Raw genomic sequence first — 23,068 nt, 5'->3', positions numbered from 1 at the left:
CCACCCTCGGCATATGGGGCCGGCGCCCTACTCACTGAGCCACAGGCGCCACCCGATAAAGTGGATAATTAACTGAGACCTGGGAGTCTTTTTCTCATGTAATTAATGCTCAGATAATGTGCCCTGAGTTTCCATAATGTTTTAGTTATTGTGCTTTATTGTGTTAGGATGAGTGAGACATAGCACCCAGCAATTAGGGTGTGATCTGCAGGAATAAGGTGGCATCTTAGCCCCTGTGCTCAGTGAGAGGAGATGCATAGTTGACTGAGATAGTACCAGGACAGGAGCTGTGGCAGAAACAGTAAGGAAAAGTGAAAATTCACCATCTGTGCTTAGGGAACCGGCTACTCCGCTGAGAACAAAGACCCACCAGGAAGAAACTAGAAAGTCATAAAATTTAGGATGAAATGAAGTAGTAGACTGTGTAGAAGACTGGAAGTATGGTGGGAACTCACTGTAAGAAAAAAGGAAAGCTCTTGGCTGGCTGAGGTAGTCAGGGAAGGATTCTAGGAAGTGGCATTGAGTTGAGCCCCAGCATCAGGAAAGCTCTGGTTCAAGGGGGTCATCTAGACCCTCTTTAAGGCCCTACAAGTGATAATTAGAGGATTCCCCCCCCTTTTTTTTTGTAAGCTGGGACCTGACAGTTTGTTATCCTTTTGTTCTTTGCCAGTGGATGTGGTGCTGGCCATGCTTCTGGTAAGTGGATTTCCAGTTGTGAAGTTGTATGTGCTGTGCTCTGGCTCTTTCTCCAGACCTTTTTGTGACTGAAGCTCAAGTGGGTTGGGTAGTCTGCCACTGTGAAGGGCATGGTCTTTGGAGGGGAACAGAGAAGTGGGCCCTAACCCTGGTGGCAGCACATTGCTGTTCCTTCTGTTTCTTGTTGTAGATAGAAAGTCTCAAAAAATGATGTTGGGGTTCTCAGAAGGAATATAAATATTAAAAAGCTCCTTCACCCAAACCTACTGCTCTGTGTCATCTGACCTGAAATGACCTAGATCTCTCTTTTTTTTGTTGTTGTTGAGACAGAATCTCACTATGTCACCCTCGGTAGAGTGAGGTGGTGTCACAGCTCACAGAAACCTCAAACTCTTGGGCTTATAAGAGTCACCCCCTTGGGGCTCGGCGCCTGTGCCTCAAGCGGCTAAGGTGCCAGCCACGTATGCCTGAGCTGGCGGGTTCGAATCCAGCTCAGGCCCTCCAAACAACAATGACGGCTGCAACCAAAAAAATAGCCGGGCGTTGTGACAGGCGCCTGTAGTCCCAGCTACTTGGGAGGCAGAGGCAGGAGAATTGCTTGAGCCCAGGAGTTGAAGGTTGCTGTGAGCTGTGATGCCACAGCACTGTACCCAGGGTGACAGCTTGAGGCTCTGTCTCAAAAAAAAAAGTCATCCTCGGTAGAGTGAGGTGGCGTCATAGCTCACAGCAACCTCTTGGGCTTATAAGAGTCACCCTCGGTAGAGTGAGGTGGCGTTATTGCTCACAGCGACCTCAAACTCTTGGCCTTTAAGCAATTCTCTTGCCTCAGTCTCCCAAGTAGCTGGGGCTATAGGCACCTGCCGCAATGTCCAGCTATTTTTTTGTTACAGTTGTCATTGTTGTTTAGCAGGCCCTGGGTGGGTCTGCCAGCCCCGGTGTATGTGGCCAGCACCCTAACCACTGCACTACGGGTGCCGAGCCCTAAATCTCCTTTAATTCTCAAGGAAAAGTAATTGAGCCCTACATTTCATTTCATGATTCACTTTTTTTTCTAGGATCTGTTACATGCTGGTTTTGACCATTAAAAAAAAAAATTAAATGGAGGTTGTTTGGTAACTTCTCATGAGGCCATTTTACTAAGGAAAATATCAGGATCTGCTGTTCTGATATACTCATTTCCTTTCCAGGTGAGGCACTGTTTCTGTGGCAATGCCCCAAAACATATTTATTAGAAACTTGATTTCTTTCTTTCTTTCTTTTTTTTTTTTGTATGTCTTTCCCTTGAAGAGGAATTGTTTCTGAGCTGAGAAAGTTGATTTCTTAAGTGGAGAGAAAAGCTGAATTTATTTTATCCAAAATAGGATAATACTTTAGGACAACAGCATCAGAGTGGTAGAACGTGCATCTCCAAGAGTCATGGTTAATTATATGGAAGTTTTCAGAGATAAACTTTGTATTCTGCAAGGTTAATGCCCATTAGGTAGCCTGCATAACGGTAAAGGGCCAGGAACATGGTAAGCTCTTGGTCACTGTGTCCAGATTCTGCAGGTTTGGGAGACAAGAGGAGGATAACAGATACCCCACAGTGGTTCTATGTAGTTTGGAATATATATCCATGATTGAATGTGCCTTGCATCTGCCTTCCTTGACTGCTCCTGGAGGTTAGGGTTCTCTCCTTTTCTTGTTCTGATAGTTTGGCTCTGGAGTTTGTTGCATAGGGGAGTTTTATGATGGGAAACTTCATTTACTATGTAACTTTCTTGGGTGCTTTTGATGACTAGAAGGATAGACAAGCTAGTTTTCTTAAACCCTTCCTTGTCCAGTAATGCCCAGAAGTCATAACTTTATGCTGCAAATTAAATTCTCTCATTTTGGATTAATATAGCCTACTGCTTGAAAGCTTATTATGGGGTAAATTAAGTGTTCACGTTTCAAAAGGCTTTTGTATGTGACTTTCTCCTTGGGAGTGGGAGTCCCAAGGAGACTCCCATTTTATCTTAAAAGTTAATGTGAATTTTCTCTTTTCTGTGTGACTTTCTCCTTGGGAGTGGGAGTGGAGGGAAACCTATTACTTTTTATCTTAAAATTTAATGTGAATTTTACATTGTAATCAGTAATATTTCTCATTGTTTTAATATAAACCCATTTTGTCCCCACATCTTTTAGTAAGATTAATTGTGTATTGTGTTTATCCCTGGCTCCCCTGGAATTCTAGGGAATTCTCTGGAATCCTACCATGTACCTCTGGGGTTATTTCCTTCCTAGTTTGAGAACCGTGGGATGCTGGAGAGCACTAGCTTTGAGGGTCTGAATTCCAGTCCTGCCCTCTGTACTTAGTGGAATGACCTTGGGCAAGCTGCTTAGCCTGAGTTGGTTTCCTCATCTGTATAACAGGACTAATAACACCATAGACAACACTTGTTTGTTATGAATGAGAAGGATGATAAACATTCTACAGATGTGAATTTTCATAGTAATAGAGGATTGAGATGTAGTAGAGAATGTTAAGATTTTAGAATATAAAGATATGTCAGATCTTGTTAGTAGGGACTGTAGATATTTTCTAATTGAATTCTCTCATTTTATGTGGAAGGCACCTGAGTCTCAGAATGGGTAACTAACTCTCTCAAGTCAAATAATGGCAAACAAAGCAAGGGCTGTTGACTCAGAGAAGGATTTTTCCTGAATTTTTTTTTTTCATACTCCCAAGATTTGCCCCATGAAAGCTGCTTGGCTTCTAATTTTACCTAGGGATAATTGAGAATTATTTAACTACCTACATTTTTTTGAGAACTGTGTGCCAGGAGCTGTGCTAGCTGCTGAAGCTAAAAAAGTTAAGTAAGATGCTATCTGATTGCTATTGTGTGATGAATGAGTCAAAGAATAATTTGGTTACGTGTATGGCACAGTGTGGTAGGTGCCATGACAGTAGACCAGAGGTGCTGTGGATCTAGAGACACTGTGGATTTTGGACCTGGGTTAGTTGGAGATGTTTCCCAAGGAAGTAACTAAAGGAGTGGTCCTCAACCTTTTTGGCACCAGGGACCAGTTTCATGGAAGATAATTTTTCCACAGACTGGGACAGGGTGTAGGGGAATGGTTTGGAGATGATTCAAGTGCATTACACTTATTATGTACTTTATTTTTATTATTATTACATTGTAATATATAATAAAATATTATAATATTATACAACTTCCTGCAACTAGGTGGACCCATCTGGAGGTGGTGAGGACCATGACAGATGAAGCTTCACTTGCTCTCTGGTCACCTCTTGCTGTGCAGCCTGGTTCCTAACAGGCCATGGATTGGTACCCATGTATAGCCCCAGGGTTGGGGACCACAGTATTAGAAGATGAGCATGAGCAAGCTAGCAAAGGAGTAGGAGAAACATGGCTGGTCAGAGGACCTGTGAGACTGAAGTGGTTCCCCATGGTGGTTGTTCAGGGAGAGGGCACTGGAAAAGGGAACTGGCCACTTCTGGGTGTCACCTTTGTGTCACCCTTACTGTAGAGGTAGGAATTATCCCCTTTTACAGATGAAGAGAAAAGAACAAAAGCAACAGGCTTGTTGATCTTCAGAGTTCATGTTTTCACCACTCTATGGTTAGTTGAAACTGAATTGCAATCAAATTTTAGGTGTTGTTCAGATTGTAGACTTTGTTCTTTTTTTTTTTTTTTTTTTTTGAGACAGAGTCTCAATTTGTCACCCTTGGTAGAGTGCTGTGGTGTCACAGCTCACAGCAACCTCTAGCCCTTGGGCTAGGGTGATTCTCTTGCCTCAGCCTCCTGAGTACCTGGGACGACAGGCGTCCGCCACAATGCCTGGCTATTTTTTTGTTGCAGTTTGGCCGGGGCCGGGTTTGAACCTGCCATCCTTGGTATATGGGGCTGGCACCTTACCGAGTGAGCCACAGGTGCCGCCCCAGATTGTAGACTTTTAAATTTTGCTTTCAGAGTCTAGACTTTGGTTTTGCCACTATATAGTGCTTCGTTTAAAAAAAAAAAAAAAGTATATGTTTCCAGTATACATTTTCATGCAGCCTTTCCTTTTCATCCAACATCTGTTTTGCCTATGTTGGTTTATTATTCTCATCAGCACTCCATGTTTTAAGTTATTTTCTTATTGCAGCAAAATTGCATTCAATATCCTTTAACAAATTCAGTTAGGATGTTCTTTACCCCTGTGGTTCAGATGTTGCTTACATCTTGCTAAGTAGTACTCCCTAACCTAATTTACAAATGTGGTTTTTTTCTCCTTTCTCCCTCTTAATTACGTTTAAACCAGTAGTCTAGTAATAATGATAGTATTTAGTCATTTTGTTTTTACAGGGTTTTACAAACATTAACTTGTTACTGATGAACAAGTCCCTAAGGCCTGGTCACTCTGTAGAGAACATAATGGTTATAGCTCAGCATCTATTCATAACTACAGATTGCTTATGGAAATACAAGTTAAAGGCAAAGAAGCCCTTTCCACAATTAGCAGGTTTCCCCAGCAGGATGTTGGCTATTTTGGAGAAAATTTTATATGGCTTTTCTGCTAAAACTGCTATAAAGTTTTCTAACAAGGAACTCAGAAGAGTCAGTGTGACGGGACTAAAGTATGGGGGCTTGTTTGGCCATCTGTACCTGCTTCTGGAAGGTCTGTGATTAATGGGACACAGCTAGATACTGAAGCCACTAGGTTAGGTGGGGTGATGGAGGGTACATTTCTTTGTTCTTAGATAAGTTGGCCTTGTCAGGGTATAGACAGTGAAGCCTCATGTCCTAGGAGTCTTTCCTGCCCTCTCCAAGTTGAAAGATGTTTGGTGCCTCTTGGATGAGTCTCCAGTGTGGAGACAACATACATGTTAAGGGTAGAGTCCCTTCATTCTTTGTATTTACACATTCTGGCTTAAGGTGTGTGCAGGAAAAATGAGTTTATTTGTGGAAGGAGTCAGACCTGGTTTGCGTTTTGGCCCTTCCTTTAGCTAACTATGTTGTTATTTATCTTCTCTGAACCTCAATTTTCTTGACTTTGAAAAGGTAACTATGGGGGTGGCCCCATATACGAAGGGTGGTGGGTTGGAACCTGGCCCTGGCCAAACTGCAACAAAAAAAATAGCCGGGCGTTGTGGTGGGCACTTGTAGTCCCAGCTACTTGGGAGGCTAAGGCAAGAGAATCGCCTAAGCCCAAGAGCTGGAGGTTGCTGTGAGCTGCGATGCCACAGCACTCTACCAAGGGTGATAAAGTGAGACTCTGTCTCTTAAAAAAAAAAAAAAGAAAAGATAACTATAGAGTTATAAAGATGGATGATGGTGATGGTTGCACAATATTATAAATGTATTTAATACCACTGAACTGTATACTTGAAAATTGTTAAGGTGGTATATTTTGTTATGTGTATTTTTACCATAATAATAAAATATTTGGGTTGAGTGCTATGGCTCATGCCTGTAATCCCAGCACTTTAGGAGGCCAGGGTGGGTCCAGGGGTTTGAGAGCAGCCTGGGCAATATATTATGACCATATCGCTATAAAAAATTTAAAATATTATCCAGGTGTAGTAGCACACACCTGTAGGCCTAGATACTTGGGAGTTGAGGCAGGGGTATCACTTGAGCCCAAGAGTTTGAGGCTGCAATGAGCTGTGATTGTGCCACAGCACTCCAGCTTGGGCAGCAGAGTGAGACACTGTGTCTTAAAAAAAAAAAAAAAGTATTGTGAGGATTAAAAGTGAAAATATGAGATGAGAACCTTATAATTGGAAGCAATCATTCCTCTTCCCCTCCCCCCTTTTCCTGAATGATTCATAAAGGGAATGACTTGTTAACAAAGGTCAACTAGTTCTATTGGGAATATGGCTTGGTCCTGGAAAAGTATCTTATAAGTGGGGGTAGAAGAACATTAATGGACTGTAAATAAATTATATTTATAATAGTATAATGTCTAGAAACTAAATTCATGATATATCTGTATTAAAAGGAACATATGTATTTAGATATCTCCCCTTTTTAAAAGAAAATAATTTTTACATATGACAAATTTTGATAAGTTTAAAATCATAATTAGTACTTAATTTTGTTTTGTTATTTAGCAGGAATAATATTCTTCAGTTTACCTAGATCTGTGTTCCAATTTCACCTCATTTCACCTCTTTGGAGGAATCTCCAAATAGCCTGTGCTGTCATTCCCTAATCTTTTACCTTGCTTTTTTTCTTTGTAGCAGAAAATGTTTGTCCATCTACTTAACCTATGTATCAGGAGAGTGCCTAGCTTATGATATATGTACTCAAGTATTTGTATAAATGAATCAGTAAATTAACAGGCCAACATTTTCTTTTATTCAGGCAAAATTATGTAACATACAATTAACCATTCTAAAATGTGAAGTTCGGTGGTATTTAGCATATTCACAATGTTGTGCAACTACCAGCTCTCTCTGATTTCAAAACTTTTTCGTTACCCCATAGTCCTTAAGTAATCACTCCATCTCCCCTCTTTCCATCTTCTGGTAGCTTCTCATCTGTTTGCAGTCTATGAATTTGGTTGTTTCTAGATATGTCATATAAAGGAATCATACACTATGTGACTTTTCTTATCTAGATGCTTTTATTTAGCGTAATATTTATTTATTAATTTTTCTTATGAGAGGAAGGGCTTTATTCACCAGCCGGGAGCTTATGGCACAGAAGAATTCCAAAGGACCCCACTCCCCTACTGGCTTGGTCTTTCCCTTTTTATCAACAGTCAAAAAGTTCCACCCCACAGGTACCCTTCTCATAGTATAATATTTTTTGAGTACATCTAAGTTATAGCATGAATTGGTATCAGTCCCTTTTATGCTTGAATAATATTCCATTGTATGTATGTATATACCACAATTTGTTTATCCAGTTATCTGTTCATGAGCATTAGGATTGTTTTCACCTTTTGACTATTATAAATAATTCCATAAACATTTGTATACAAGTTTCCATGTGGATATGTGTATATACCTATGAGTAGAATTGTTGCTCACATGGTAATTCTGTGTTTATTTAACTTCTACTACTGATTTTCTGATTTCTGCATGTCTTTGCTAATACTTTCTGGGTTTTGATTAAAGCTAATTCTGGTTGGTAGGAAGTGATATCTCACTGTAGTTTTGATTAAAATTTCCTCAGTGACCAGTGATATTGAATGTCTTTTTATGTGCTTATTGGCCATTTGCATATACATGTTTTTGGAGCAATGTCTATGTTCAAGTCCTTTGCCCAGTTTTAATCTGATTCTTTCTTTTCTTTTTTTTTTTGAGATAGAATCTTACTCTGTTGCCCTGGGTAGAGTGCTGTGGTGTCTTAGCTCACAGGGCAACCTTATATTCTTGGGCTCAAGGAATCCTCTTGCCTCAGCCTCCCAAGTAGCTGGAACTACAGGCGCCTGCCACAACGCCTGGCTAGTTTTTCTATTTCTAATAGAAATGGGGTCTCACTCTTGCTCAGGCTCATCTGAGCTCAAGTAATCTACCTGCCTTACTTAGCCTCTCAGAGAGCTAGGATTACGGGCATGAGCTTCCATGCCTGGCCTCTGTTGTTGAGTTGTAATGGTTCTTTATATATTCTGCATACTAAACCCTTATTAGATATATTATTTTCAAATATTTTCTACCATCCTGTAGGCTTTCTCCGTACATTTTCTTGTTACTGTTCTTTGCACAAAAGTTTTAAATTTTGATGAAATCCAATTTATTATTTTCTTTTGTTGGGCTTTGGTGTGAAATCCTAGAGCATGCAGCTTTATCATTATGTTTTCTTCTAAAGGTTTTATAGTTTTATTTCTTACATTTAGGTCTTTGATCTAATGTTTTTAGATGCACCACATTAGGACTTCAACTTCATTTTTTTTTTTATATGTAGTCATCTAATTGTCCCAGCACCATTCATTGAAGAGACTGTTCTTTCCCTATTGAATGGTCTTGGCACTTCGTTAAAAATAAATTGGCCTGGCCAGATACAGTGGCTCAGGCCTGTAATCCTAGCACTTTCTTTTTTAGACAGAGTCTCAAAAAGCCCTGGGTAAAGTGCCGGGGCATCATAGCTCATAGCAGCCTCCAACTCTTGGGCTCAAGCCATCCTGTTGCCTCAGTTTTACCATTTTTAGTAGAGACAAAGTCTTGCTTTTGCTCAGTTTGATCTCAAACTTGTGAACTGAAGCAGTTCACCCTAATTGGCCACCAGAGTGCTAGGATTACCGGTGTGAGCAACCATGCCCACCCAATCCTAGTACTTCAAGAGGCTGAGGTGGGAGGATTGCTTATGGCCAGGCGTTTGAGACCAGCTTGAGCAAGACTGAAACCCACATCTCTACAAAAAATAGAAAAATAAGCCAGGCATGGAGGAGCTGGCCTCTAGTCCCAGCTACTGGGAGCCAGGAGGATTGCTCCCACCCTGGAGTTTGAGGCTGTAGTGAGCCACGATGCTGCCACCGCACTCCAGCTCAGGTGACAGAGCAAGAATCTACCTCAAAAAAAAAAAAAAAAGGCTCGGCGCCTGTAGCTCAGTGGCTAGGGTGCCAGCCACGTATACCAGAGCTAGTGGGTTCGAGTCCATCCTGGACCTGCCAACAATGACAACTACAACCAAAAAATAGCCAGGTGTTGTGGCCAGCGCCTGTAGTCCCAGCTACTTAGGAGTCTGAGGCAAGAGAATTGCTTAAGCCCAAGAGTTTGAGGTTATTGTGAGCTGTGACACCATGGCAGTCTACCCAGGATGACAGCTTGAGACCCTGTCTCAAAAAAACAAAACAAAACAAACAAAAAAACCCCAAATTGACTGTAGATGTTCACATTTAGTTCTGGATTCTAAATTCTGTTTCGCTGCTATATATGTTATGTCTGTCTTTATATCAGTACCACATTATTTTAGTTACTTTAGCTTTGTAGTAAGTTTTGAAGTAATGTGGGTAGTATGAATCTCTCAACTTTGTTTTTCATTTTAAATATTGCTTTGGCTATTTGAGAATTTTGATAGTAATTGCATTGAATCTGTAGATTGCTTTGGGGAGTTGCCATTTTAAAAGTATTAAGTCTTACAATCCATTGATATGGGGTATCTTTCCACTTACTTACATCGTTAATTTCTTCCAAAAATATTTTGTAGTTTGAATGTATAAATCATTCACCTCTGGATAAATTTACTTCTAGATGTTTTATTCTTATGGATTCTCCCTCTCCCTCTTCAACTTCAAATGCCTGGGTTCAAGTGATCCTCCTGCTTTAGCTTCCTGAGTAGCTGAGACTACAGGGTACACCACTATGCCCAGTAAATTTTTTTTTTTTTTTCTTATTTTTTAGAGACAGAGTCTCACTGTGTTGGCTAGGCTAGGCTTGAAGTCCTAGGCTCTAGTGATCCTCCCACCTTGGCCTCCCAAAGTGTTAAGACTACAGGCATGAACCACTGTGCCTAGCCAGGATTTCTTTATATAGAATTGAGTCACCTGCAAATAGAAATAGTTTAGTACTTCTTTCCAATTTGGATGCCTTCTATTTCTTTTTCTTGCCTATTTCTCTGGCTAGGATTCCAGTGTTGAATAACAGTGGGGAAAGTAAACATGCTCACATTGTTTCTCATCTTAGGGGAAGCTTTCTGTCTTCTTTTTTTTTTTTTTTTTTGGCCAGCGCTGGGTTTGAACCCGCCACCTTTGGCATATGGGGCCGGTGCCCTACTCATTTGAGCCACAAGCACCGCCCCAGCTTTCTGTCTTCTGTCATTGATGAAGTTAGTGTGAGTTGGTGTTTTTGTTTGTTTTGGTTTTTCATAAGTGTCCTTTATCATGTTAAAGATAACATTCTTAGTTTGCTGAATGTTTGTGAAAGGTTGTTGAATTTTGTCCATTGTTTTTTGTGCATCTTTTGAGATGGTATGTATTTTTTCTCTTTGTTCTGTTGATGTAGTGTATTATATTGATTTTTTTTTGATATGTTGAATCACACTGGCATTTCTGGAATAAATCCCACTGTCATGGTATATAATCCTTTTAATGTGGTATTGGATTCAGTGTGCCACTATTTTGTTCAGGATTTTTATTTTTTTTTTTTTTGTAGAGACAGAGTCTCACTTTATGGCCCTCGGTAGAGTGCCGTGGCATCACACAGCTCACAGCAACCTCCAACTCCCGGGCTTAAGTGATTCTCTTGCCTCAGCCTCTGGAGTAGCTGGGACTACAGGCGCCCGCCACAATGCCCAGCTATTTTTTGGTTGCAGTTCAGCCGGGGCCGGGTTTGAACCCTCCACCCTCGGTATATGGGGCTGGCGCCTTACCAACTGAGCCACAGGCACCACCCTGTTCAGGATTTTTACATCTGTGTGGTTTTCTTTCTTGTTTTTTGGCCTGGGCTGGGTTTGAACCTGCGACCGCCAGCATATGGGGCCGGCGCCCTACTCCTTTGAGCCACAGGCGTCACCCAGTTTTTCTTTTCTTGTGGTATCTTTGGCTTTAGTATCAGCATACCAACCGTATTTTAACTATATATTGTATTTCTTCAGAATTTTGAAAGCTGTCCTCCCCTAACTTGGAGCATATAGAAAATTCTAGGATGGTTTCAAAACAGACAGGAGAATCCTTTGATGATGATCATACTGTGTACCTCCCTAGTTCTCAACACATATATACTTCTGCTGTAATATTAGCTCCAAGGCACACAGCTAGGGAAAAACATGGCTGACGCTACCATCAGAGCCCTGTGTCTACCAGTGGAGAACCAGGGAAGGGAACTCTATTCCTGATGCTAGAGCAGGAAAGAGCTATATTTCTTTCATTTCCTGAAAAAGCCAGAGATTGTTCCAGATAATAATTGCTGAGTAACAAACCACTCTAAACATCAATGACTTAAAATAGTAATCTATTACATCTCATAGTTCTGTGGCTCATGAGGCAGGGCTCAGCTAGGTAGTTCTTCTGCTTCCTGTGGCATTGACTAAGCTTATTCACTGGCATTCTTCTGGTGGCTGGTATGGTTGTAAGGGTCCAAGATTGTTTAAGTGTCCCGTGGTTGGACAGGAAGGTCAGGCTTAGTGGCCCCTCCCTCTGTATATGGTCTTAAGGGCTCTGTAGATGGCCTCTTTGTTAAGGTGGTTGGTCTTCTGATGAGGCAGCTCAAGACATCTAGAGTGAGGGTTCCAGGAAAGGATTTGAAAGCTGCCAGTCTCTTAAGCTTGGGCTTGGAATCAGTGTAGCTCTATTTTTGTCATGTTTTGTTGATCAAAGAAGCCACAGAGGCCTCTTAGATTTAAGAAAAGGGCATGTGAACCCTACTTTTTTTTTTTTTTTTGAGACAGAGCCTCAAGCTGTCACCCTGGGTAGAGTGCTGTGGCATCACAGCTCACAGCAGCCTCCAACTTCTGGGCTTAAGCGATTCTCTTGCCTCAGCCTCCCAGGAAGCTGGGAATACAGGCGCCCACCACAATGCCTGGCTATTTTTTGGTTGTAGTTGTCATTGTTATTTGGCAGCCCCGGGCTGGATTCGAACCCGCCAGCTCTGGTGTATGTGGCTGGTGCTTTAGCCGCTTGAGCTGCAGGCACCGAGCCGAACTCTACTTCTTTTTTTATTTTTTTTTTTGTAGAGACAGAGTCTCACTGTATGGCCCTCGGGTAGAGTGCCATGGTGTCACACGGCTCACAGTAACCTCTAACTCTTGGGCTTACGCGATTCTCTTGCCTCAGCCTCCCGAGCAGCTGGGACTACAGGCACCCACCACAACACCCGGCTATTTTTTTTTGTTGTTGTTGTTGTTGCAGTTTTGGCCGGGGCTGGGTTTGAACCTGCCACCCTCGGCAGATGGGGCCGGCGCCCTACTCACTGAACCACAGGCACCGCTCCGAACTCTACTTGTTAATGAGAGAAGAATTTATTTTTATTTATTTTTTATTTTTATTTATTTTTATTTTTATTTAATCTATTACCTGTGTGGTGGTTAGAATCTATTGTGCTCTTAGTAGTATATGTCAGATACATGTCTGAAAACTACTATGGGCTAAAGTGGAGACTCCCTAAAATGGGCATAGTTACCCATTTTCTATGAGAAAGTGCCTTCTGTGTTCTGAATCCAAAATTTATGAATATGAGGTTGACTGAGGTCAGTAAAAAAATAGAATGATTAAATAAAAAGAATTAATGAATAAACTTTTGGAATATACCCATTCATAGAAAGTTAACTGTCTGTATAAAATATGTCTTACATACTTCCTCAGCAGCCATCCTTGATAACCTGTTTGTCAAGAGTTTTTAGGTCCAGGGCGGCGCCTGTGGCTCAGTGAGCAGAGCGCCCGCCCCATATGCTGAGGGTGGTGGGTTCAAACCTGGCCCTGGCCAAACTGCAACAAAAAAATAGCCGGGCATTGTGGCGGGCGCCTGTAGTCCCAGCTACTCGGGAGGCTGAGGCAGGAGAATCGCCTAAGCCCAGGAGTTGGAGGTTGCTGTGAGCTGTGTGACTCCCCGGCACTCTACTGAGGGCAATAAAGTGAAACTCTGTCTCTACAAAAAAAAAAAAAAAAAAAAGAGTTTTTAGGTCCATAAATTTTCCTTTTTTTTTTTTTATTTTCTTAGACGGAGTTTTACTTTGTTGCCCTGGTTAGAGTGCAGTGGCATCATCATAGCACACTGCAACCTGAAGCTCCTGGGCTCAAGCGATCTCCTGCCTCAGACTTCCAAGCAGCTGAGACTGCAGGTGTGTGTCACTATGCCTAGCTAAGTTTTTCTCTTTTTAAAAGTAGAAATGGGGTCTTATTGCTCAGATTGATTTCATCCTCCCACCTCAGCTTCTTCAGAGTACTAAGTTTACAGGTGTGAGCGCTCTTCCTATTCATTTAATTATTTGAAACCTTCATTTTTATTTGGAAAAATACTGTGGATTTTCTGTATTTCTCTCTGTTCTTAAAAAAAAAGAAATTCATCAAAGTATTAGTAAGCCTACATATCCCACATTTCCTTTTCTTCACCCTAGATTGTTCTAGTAAATCCCCTGGAGACTTATTAGAATAAAGACATGGCTCTTTATTTATAAAAGTGGGGGATAATTTGACAGCATGTACAGAGGTCTGTATGCATTAGTTTTAACATACAAATCTCATTTTCTGTGAACCCTGCCTTCTTACCCTGTCTCAACTGATTGTTGAAACATACCTGGGAGGGAGCACATGTGAGGAAGTCACAGAGGAGTGAGGGAACAGATTTAAATAATGAAACAAGAAATCTATGTCTTTGGCTCCAGAAGAACCAAGTGTATTGGGATTAATGAAGGAGGAGCTGTGTCTGCCTATGTTCTGTGGGTGCCCTTTGTGTGCACCTGCACAGAGAGCCCCCACCATCTCTGGCTGGGAAGCCATCTACTCCTGTGTTTCCCAAGCATACTTTGCCTTTCTTCCCAAATAAGTTACTTCTGGGCATTTGAGCCTATGTGTAAAGTAGGCAGGAATGAGAAGGGTGAGCTACTTTAAATGGTTGACACGCCTGAATGACAAATGCATGGAATTGCAGGAGTTCCTGGACACTGCTTCTTTGTCTTTTGTGATTACTGAAGTTAGGAACTTCTGGGTTCTGTGGTCTGTGGTTTCTTGCAGCAGTAAAGTTATATAAATATATAAAATATATGTATGTACACACAAACATTTTTTGAATATGGGGTACCTGTTCCTCATTCTGTCCTTTTTGGGGGATTCCTAAAGCTTGCTGGCCTTTGATTTATCACAAGGGACAAAATAACCACTCTCTGTGAACTTTTGGGTACTTCTTTCAGTGTTATTTACCTTTCTCATTCATTATTACCTTTAGGATTCTTTTTATATCAAAATATGCTTGGGAGTGATAAGCATGTGGGCTAAAGGAGAGTAATGAGGTCTGGGGAGGGTACAACCCAAGGTGGGAGGGCATGAGGCCTGGAGGGCAGCATTATTTCATACAGTTGATGATACGCCCTTAGCCTATTTCCTCTCTGTGTTCAGGTTTTTATAAAATAGTTGTTGCCTGATGTTAAGATGAATTAATGTAGTTACTCCTTGATTTTTATTTTTTTATGTCTTTGATTTTATGAGTTTATTTTTATTAATATATATATTTTTTAATTTTGGATTAACATGAGGGTGCATATGATTAGGTTGCATTGTTTGCGTTTGTAAGGTAAAGTCTGACTTGCAGTTGAATCTTTCACCCAGGTAGTGTGCCATATATCCCTACATTGTACCCATTAGGTAAGAACTTACCGAACTCCTTCCCCTCTCCCCCTTTGCCTTTTATTTTATCTAAGGGTTCTTAGGAATTGCTTCACATTTTAGTCACTTATTCTTGGAGTGAAACATACAAGGTATAGGTGAACCTGAAAAAAATTATCTAAGAGGCATCCTCATGGAGACCTTAGGTCTACATATGATAGATTAAGGTCTCTTAAAACTCTGATGTTCTGCTCTTCTAAGTGTAACACTGCTAATGGAAAAGTTTCTGGATTATATAGATTGTTGGTAAGCATGAAGATTATCTATTGGTAAGGCAGGAGAGAGATGGGCACAGGGCTAGTGGCCTGCTGCTTGCAGAAACCCCATAGTGAAGGGACAAGATTCCAGCAGGAGTTGGAACCAGGGACCTAGTCCCCATCTGTCTTGTGACTTCTGGTAAGTCATTTAACCTCTGTGAAACCCTTGTCTCCTTGTGCGATGGATGGGGATAATAGTGTCATGGTTGTGAAAATAAAATAATGCGATTTAAAAGTGAACTTACCATAAAAATGAAACATGATATTTAAGATCATAGGAATTTGTGTTTTTCAGCCTCAAAGAGAGAAGACAAGATATGTCCACCACGGGCGGCGCCTGTGGCTCAGCGGGTAGGGCGCCGGTCCCATATGCCGGAGGTGGCGGGTTCAAACCCAGCCCCGGCCAAAAAAAAAAAAAAAGATATGTCCACCAAACACCAATTCAGCATACATGGCGTTTATCTGTATATGTATATGTGCCTGGCCAAACTGCTTAGGTGCTCAGTATATTTTTGTGTGTTTGTGCTAAGTATATAAAGAAAAACACTTAAGTGAGCACTGGCCAAATTCCGTTTCATGCAGCAAATCTTTATAACAGATGCTAGTCTTGTTGTTAAAAGTGCAAGGTGTATATGTATAAAAAATGCTAAATAAGGCACTCTGTGTCCTCAAGAAACTTAGACCGCTGATTTCAGTTTAGAACATCATGCTTTATGAAGGAGGCAATAGAGCAAAAATAAAAGGGGGCAAGTTTAGTATGAGTAAATAAGCAAACTAATATTCAGGTCACAGTAGGACTCTGTCTAGTTTATGTGAGGTTTTCACCAAACAAGAGTCACTAAAGAACCAGCGTTAGGCTGGTAACAGGTTTGGGACACGTAAGGTCATATCAGAAATGACTGGAGACTAAGTAAGCATGGGGGACGTGTCTAATTTGAACTCTGGGAAGTAGAATTAAGAGTTTAGATGATGTTTTGGGGCAGATCAGTGTTGTGGAAGGCCTGGTCAAACTCTCTCATGATGGGTGCATTCTGTAGAATAGCAGTTTACAACCAGGGTGCCGTGGCAGGATCTTGGGTATGCTGGGAAAAAACATTTTTTTTAGGTCCATTAAACTTTGTCAGAAGACCAGCAGTTGTAGCCAGTGAGAGTAGCCTCTCTAGGACTGTTTTTCCATTTCCAAAATCACAGTTTTTGTTTGTTTGTTTGTTTTTTTTTTGCAGTTTTTGGCCGGGGCTGGGCTTGAACCCACCACCTCTGGCACATGGGACCGGTGCCCCACTCCTTTGAGCCACAGGTGCCGCCCAAAATCACAGTTCTATACATAAAAGTTAAAAGTAAGAACCGTCTAATTCTGTATCTTAAACAATAGTAATTAACACTTAAATAACAGTATTTGCCATGACCCATGACCAATAATAATGACCATAAACCCGTGACCATCAACAATAATTGACATAACCCATGATCCATATAACAATATACCAATTAATCTCCTAAATCAATTGCCCTAAACTACTCAAGATACACACTTTTAGGTTAAAGCTGAATTTACAAAACAACAAGAATGGAAGACATGAGGTGAAGGTCATGTAGGACCTAAACTGGCCAGACCAGCTGTGTTGTCTCAGCCCTAGCCTGACTGACTCCATGTTATTTTTACTACTTGTGTTCTCACCTTATTCGTATCTCTTATTTAAGGTGACAAGCATGGCATGTTCACCTTTGGTGCCCTCATTCCTCCTGGGATGGGAAGTTGATAGCTTTCCAGTCCATAGTGGTCTTGCAAAATAGTCACAACCCAGGTGTCTTGGCTTCCTGTGCTGTCCATCTGCACACAGATGCCTTCCAGGTGTCCTGAGAAACCAGGGAGTACAAGTTGGCTGCTCTTCCCAGAAGGGGCATCACATTTATATACTTTAGGACCTGTCTCAGAGGCACAAGAAGATACTTCTGAGAGTCAGATGGCCGAGGGGCCTGTGCATAGTGGTCCCAGTACATGTGGGGACATTTGAGTGGAGCAGTGCAGGAACAGCTGCTGTGATGGCAGTGGAGGAGATAGAAGCACCTCACCTCCTCCAGCGCAGAGGGAATATTTTTACTTTTTGAGGATGGCCTTTAAAAGGAGCCCTCACTAGTGCAGCTTTCTTTTGTTCTCCTTCCCTCCATTCTCTGTAGTTACCACCTGTCTTGAGTCTCTTTTCCTCTGGGAAGCTTCTGTGACAGACCCCACCCCCCTTGGTGTCCGAAGCTCTGGCCCTCACATCCTGTGCTGCTTACCACTCTGTTAGCAACTTCTGCTGTGAAAACTTTTAAAGATCATTACTTAAATTATTTTTGAAAGATGTTCAAAGCACAGTATATTCCTTTTTTTCACTCTTCTTTTTGATCAACATAGTTTAAGTGTGCTGTGGAAGTTTAACTGTAGGTTCAAGTGTGCTGTGAGATAAAAAAGGTTGAAAAACACTTTTGTAGAAGCCTGCTAGACATCAGAAGAGCTGCTGAGAACTTTCACAGAGGAGAGGATGGGCTGCCTGTCCACTCATGTTCCTTTCAGTCTTAAGATTTTGTGAGCATATTGCTCGTGAGCATAATTTAAAAATCCACAGTTTGGTGTGTACAGGTCCCACACAGTTCATGAGTTCATACCTGTAGTATAGCAACAGCTTAAGTGTTGCCAGGCAGTAGTACTTCTTGATTTCCCATTTGTGTGTGGTTGCCTGCCAGGACTTGGTCTTTAGAAAAAATGCTTATGGTCCACACAGCCTGGGAATGGCTGGGGTATTCAATTACTGAGGAGTTTAAAAACATTTCGTAGGCATTATTAGAAGCCTCCCAGACTTCTGTGCTGGAAAAGGTAGGGCTTCTAAGGAGTTCCTTAACTGGGGTTGGTTGCAGGCTGCCTTCTCAGAGTCTTATTGTATTAGCTGGTTTATTTCTTTATGGTTCAGATTTATTTATTTATTTATTTTTTGGCCAGGGCTGGGTTTGAACCCGCCACTTCCGGCATATGGGACCAGTGCCCTACTCCTTGAGCCACAGGCGCCACCCTATTGGTTTATTTCTTTTAATGAACTATTAGAAATGACCACAAAAACTGGGGACTCCAGCCCAGACCATTTCTGTTAACACCCCGGGAATTCAGATTTAATGAGTTTCTTTAAAGAGCTCCCCAGGGGATGCTGATCCTCAGCAGGGCTGAAGGTCTGTGCTGTAGTGGAAGAAGCACACTTCTCCCTCAGAGGGTCCCGTGCCTTAGAAGTACAGGATCACAGGCCTGCACTTTTTCAGGGGAGTGACATGGTCACTCAGGTGGGAGAAGCATGTCTATACAGGCTTGGACTAGAGAGGGGGCTCAAACCCAGCTCTCTTTTTTCTTCCCATCTTGTGTGACTGTAAGCAAGTTACTAGACCTTGCTGAGCCCAGGGCCCCGGCATGTGACTATTATGGTGCAGGTTCCAGAGTTCTCAGCCACAATTCTAATACCCTAGAACCTTGGAAAGGGAATGTTTTTCTCATAGGCTTGGTGTCACTTGGCCTGAACTTCTGTGAGGCTATTTGTGATCTCTGTTTCACTTAATATGAATATTATTATTTCACTGCAGATTGTTCAGTAATATGTTTTCTTATGGGTGCTTCCTCAGACTTCCCTAAGAGTCTTACATGGTATATAGTATGTACATATAATGGTTCCTTTCTCTAATCCAAAAAAATTTTGAACTCTAGAACACATATGGCCTTGGTTTTGGATAAGGGATTGTGGTGCTGTAGATATCCAACTTATAGACGTGTCAATTATATATGATTTTAAGATGACAGTGTGTATACAAAACCCTGGGCAGTTAGCAGGTACCAACAAATGAAGCTGTTAATGCTCTTTTTATTCCTCCATTTGTATACTTTCCCCATTTGGTTCCTCTGTTTTTCAGCACCTGTGTATTTGGTATGCCAGGCTTTACTCTTCAGATACTTACATTTTCTATGAACTCAGAAGTACGTTGGATCTACAACTGGGTATCCATCCTCTACTATGTGCAGATTACTGGACTATATGTCATGGGGAGGTAAAAATGTGCATGTGACTGGGTCCCTGCCAATAAAGAGCTTAGAAGACATAAATTTATTGAAAGATTTTTTTTTTTTTCTTTTTTTTTTTTTTTTTTTTTTTTTTTTTTTTTTTTTTTGGTTTTTTGGCCAGGGCTGGGTTTGAACCCGCCACCTCCGGCATATGGGACCGGCGCCCTACTCCTTGAGCCACAGGCGCCGCCCTTTTTTTTTTTTTCTAAAGACACCACTTAATAACGTTTCTAGGCAAGAGGAGAAGACACGTTACAGGGCACTTAAGCTCTTCACTTGGCCTCCTAGGAAGCTTTTTACAGAGGGGGGTGGGATCCTTGTTGGGCATGAGGGACCTGTGTGTCTTGGATTATAGAATGTGATCCCGCAGCTTCTTGTTGATTTTTTTTTCCACCCAGATGATGCATGATTGGGGTGCCTAAGGAGGTGATATAGCGTGGCGTGGTGGGTAAAGGGCGTGGACACTGGAGGCAGGCCACCCGGTCTGTGTGACTACCCAGGGGTCTTGGGCAGGTTACTTTACCTTCTACTCAGTTCCCTAATTTAGAGCTAGGGATAACAATATTTACCTCCCTGAGGTGTAAGACAGAAGGCATTTAGCATAGGTAGGACCTTAATAAATTTAGTAGTCTTTTGTTACTGGGACAATAATGGAGATTAAGTGGGGCCAGACGTGGAATATTTTTGGTGAGGCTGAGGCTCTGTGTTGAAGCAGGACCTGGAGCTGGAGCTGTGTCGCCCTGGGTAGTGTGCTGTGGCGTCACAGCTCACAGCAACCTTAAATTCTTGGGCTTAAACGATTCTCTTGCCTTAGCCTCCCAAGTAGCTGGGACTACAGGTGTCCACCACAACACCTGGCTATTTTTGTTCTTGTTGTTGCATTTGTCATTGTTGTTTAGCTGGCCCTGGCCGGGTTTGAACCCACCAGCCTCTGTGTATGTGGCTAGCGCTGTAACTATTGTGCTATGGGTGCTGAGCTGAAAATCAACATTCTGAAGCAGCCTGTTCTTGATACATGGTTTTTGTGGTCTCTTTTATCTAAAATGCATGTGGGGGCGGCGCTTGTGGCTCAAAGAAGTAGGGCACCAGCCCCATATGCCGGAGGTGGCGGGTTCAAACCCAGCCCCGGCCAAAAACTGCAAAAATAAATAAAAATAAAATGTATGTGAATTTTGCATTCTTCTATATAGCATGTGTTCTAATACTATAAACTTCTAACAATCTTTTTGTGTACCAAAATTGATCTTCCTCCAGGTCAGGAAAATATGTCAGTTCCAGTTGCTCCTTTATATACCACCGTACTCTGAGAACCACAAGGAAAGATTTTGAACTTCTTGGGCATAGAAGAATGAGTATTGTGACTGGCATATCTTTAATACCTCAAATACTTGTCTTCAGTTTTCTTTTTGGCCTTTAAGGGAGTATTTGCTGTATATGCATATTTGGTGCCCATTGGTTTAGATAATTTAGGTAATTGGCAACTGGTTTGATCTCATTATCAGAAATTTTAATCTGGATACTACCATCATCAGTCCCATTAAGGAGGAATATGGATGACCCAGAGATTTCACTGGATGCTTCTTTTCTTTTTTTAAATTTCAGATTAATATGAGGGCACAAATGATTAGGTTATACAGTGTTTGCATTTGTTAGGTAAAGTCTTTGTGTCTTTGAGTCCCGTACCCAGGAAGTGGCTGTATACCCTTACATTGTGTCCATTAGGTGAGAGCCTACCAATCTGTCTCCCGCCTCCTTTCCTCCCCTTTCCTCCCCCTTCCCTGGATGCTTTTTTTTTTCTTTAGAGTCTCAACTATGTTGACCTCGGTAGAGTGCTATGGAGTCACAGCTCACAGCAACCTGAAAGTCTTGGGCTTAAGCGATTCTCTTGCCTCAGCCTCCTGAGAAGCTGGGACTACAGGTGCCCACCACAACACCCAGCTATGGATGCTTCTTTTGTATGTGAATGTTCTTCTCAGATGGGGAGGAAAAAGTTAAAACCTCAAAAACTGTGTAAATTGATGTGGGAATCTGATACTAAAAATGTCTCTAGTGATTTAAAGAGTGCGAGAGTTATTAATTTTCCATAGAGAGTGGTGTGTGTAAAAAAATCACAGGTAGATGAGAATTTCCAAGTGAGACCATACCTGCTTTTGGTCTGTGGGTTCCAGCATGCCGACAGCCCCCTTGAGTACAGGTTCCTCACTGCACTGCAGACAAGCCCTCCTTGAGATGCTGCTGTGGCTATAGTTATAACTATGTAACTATAGTTATATAGTTGCATTCTCCTTATAGCTAGTGATCAGGAAGGGCTAGGGAGGTACTAGGGAGCTCCTGTAGCCAGCCACCTCTGTGATTCCATCCAATTTTATATCTGGAGAGAATAATCTGCAGAGTCATGTTTTACTGGGTTCCTCAAAGGGCTGTGATTGACATAGGTGGATCTTCATCCTGTTGAGCAGTGATTTTTTTTTTTTTTTTTTTTTTTTGTAGAGACAGAGTCTCATTTTATGGCCCTCGGTAGAGTGCCATGGCATCACACAGCTCACAGCAACCTCCAACTCCTGGGCTTAAGCGATTCTTTTGCCTCAGCCTCCCGAGGAGCAGTGATTTTTTAACCCATGTGCCATGAGAGGATTTTACGTGTGCAGTAAAAATTTTTAAAGATCATTAATTAAATTATTTTTGAAAGAAGTTCAAAGCACAATAAGTACATTCTTTTTTTTTTTTTTTGATCAATGTAGTTTAAATGTGCCTTGAAAGTTTAACTATATGGTTCAAGTGTGCCGTGAGATGATGATGATGATGATGATTAGGTTGAAAAACACTGCTGTGAGAAATGAGGGGGTTTGGTAATGTGTTGCCTCACCTAGAGTGTGAAGCAGTCCTTCCAAAGATTCTCGAATTTAGACCCAAACTCTCCAAAAGAAATGTCAACGTGTCATGGTTCAAAACCTAATTAGGAAGGTTTGTGTGTGTGTTTGTTATGTATATGATTGATTTAGTTTCACTAGGGGATGTAATTTGGGCTAGTTTTTTTTTTTTTGTAGAAACAGAGTCTCACTTTATAGCCCTCGGCAGAGTGCCGTGGCATCACGCAGCTCACAGCAACCTCCAACTCCTGGGCTTCAGCGATTCTCCTGCCTCAGCCTCCCGAGTAGCTGGGACTACAGGCACCCGCCGCGACGCCTGGCTAGTTTTTGGTTGCAGGTCAGCCGGGGCCGGGTTTGAACCCGCCACCCTCGGTATATGGGGCCGGCGCCTTACCGACTGAGCCACAGGCACCGCCCAATTTGGGCTAGTTTTTAAGTAAGCATTTCAAACTTAACTGAATTTGATCCCTGTGTTATAGTTAAATAAAAAGATCACTTAATCTAGGTTAGTAGTTCTTAACTGGAGAAGGGGAGTATTTTGTACCCCAGGGGCCATTTGACAATGGAAACTTTCAGAAGTAGAGGGGATGCTAGTGGCATCTAGTGACTAGATACTAGGGATGCTGTAAACATTTTTTTTTTTTTTTTTTTGAGACAGTCTCATTATGTCGCCCTCAGTAGAGTGCTATGCTGTCACAGCTCATGGCAACCTCAAACTCTTGTGCTTAAGCGATTCTCTTGCCTCAGCCTCCGAAATAGCTGGGACTACAAGCACCCTCCACAATTCCTGGCTATTTTTTTTTTGCAGTTGTCATTGTTGTTTAGCAGGCCTGGGCTGGGTTTGAGCCCGCCAGCCTCAGTTTATGTGGCTGGCATCCTACCCACTGAGCTATGAGTGCCGAGCCTGCTGTAAACATCTTGCAGTGCCCAGGATACTC

At 41.9% G+C, this 23,068-nt stretch overlaps 1 protein-coding gene across 5 annotated transcripts in view; it reads left to right on the top strand.

Moving 5' to 3' along the window:
• Window positions 1-23,068, top strand: part of TRAF3 (TNF receptor associated factor 3) — a 124,647-nt gene that overhangs the window by 4,008 nt on the left and 97,571 nt on the right. Inside the window, exon 1 of one of the 5 annotated variants that reach the window (XM_053602484.1) lies at window positions 13,365-13,385. The exons of the other annotated variants lie outside the window; for them this stretch is intronic. The gene's annotated coding sequence lies outside the window, so the exon portion shown is untranslated. Of the gene's footprint in view, window positions 1-13,364; window positions 13,386-23,068 lie in introns of those variants that run through there. 5 annotated transcript variants of the gene reach the window in all.

The sequence above is a fragment of the Nycticebus coucang genome, chromosome 9 (assembly GCF_027406575.1).
Source record: "Nycticebus coucang isolate mNycCou1 chromosome 9, mNycCou1.pri, whole genome shotgun sequence".
NCBI classification, from domain to species: Eukaryota; Metazoa; Chordata; class Mammalia; order Primates; family Lorisidae; genus Nycticebus; species Nycticebus coucang.
This window is presented reverse-complemented; position numbering and strand designations above follow the sequence as displayed.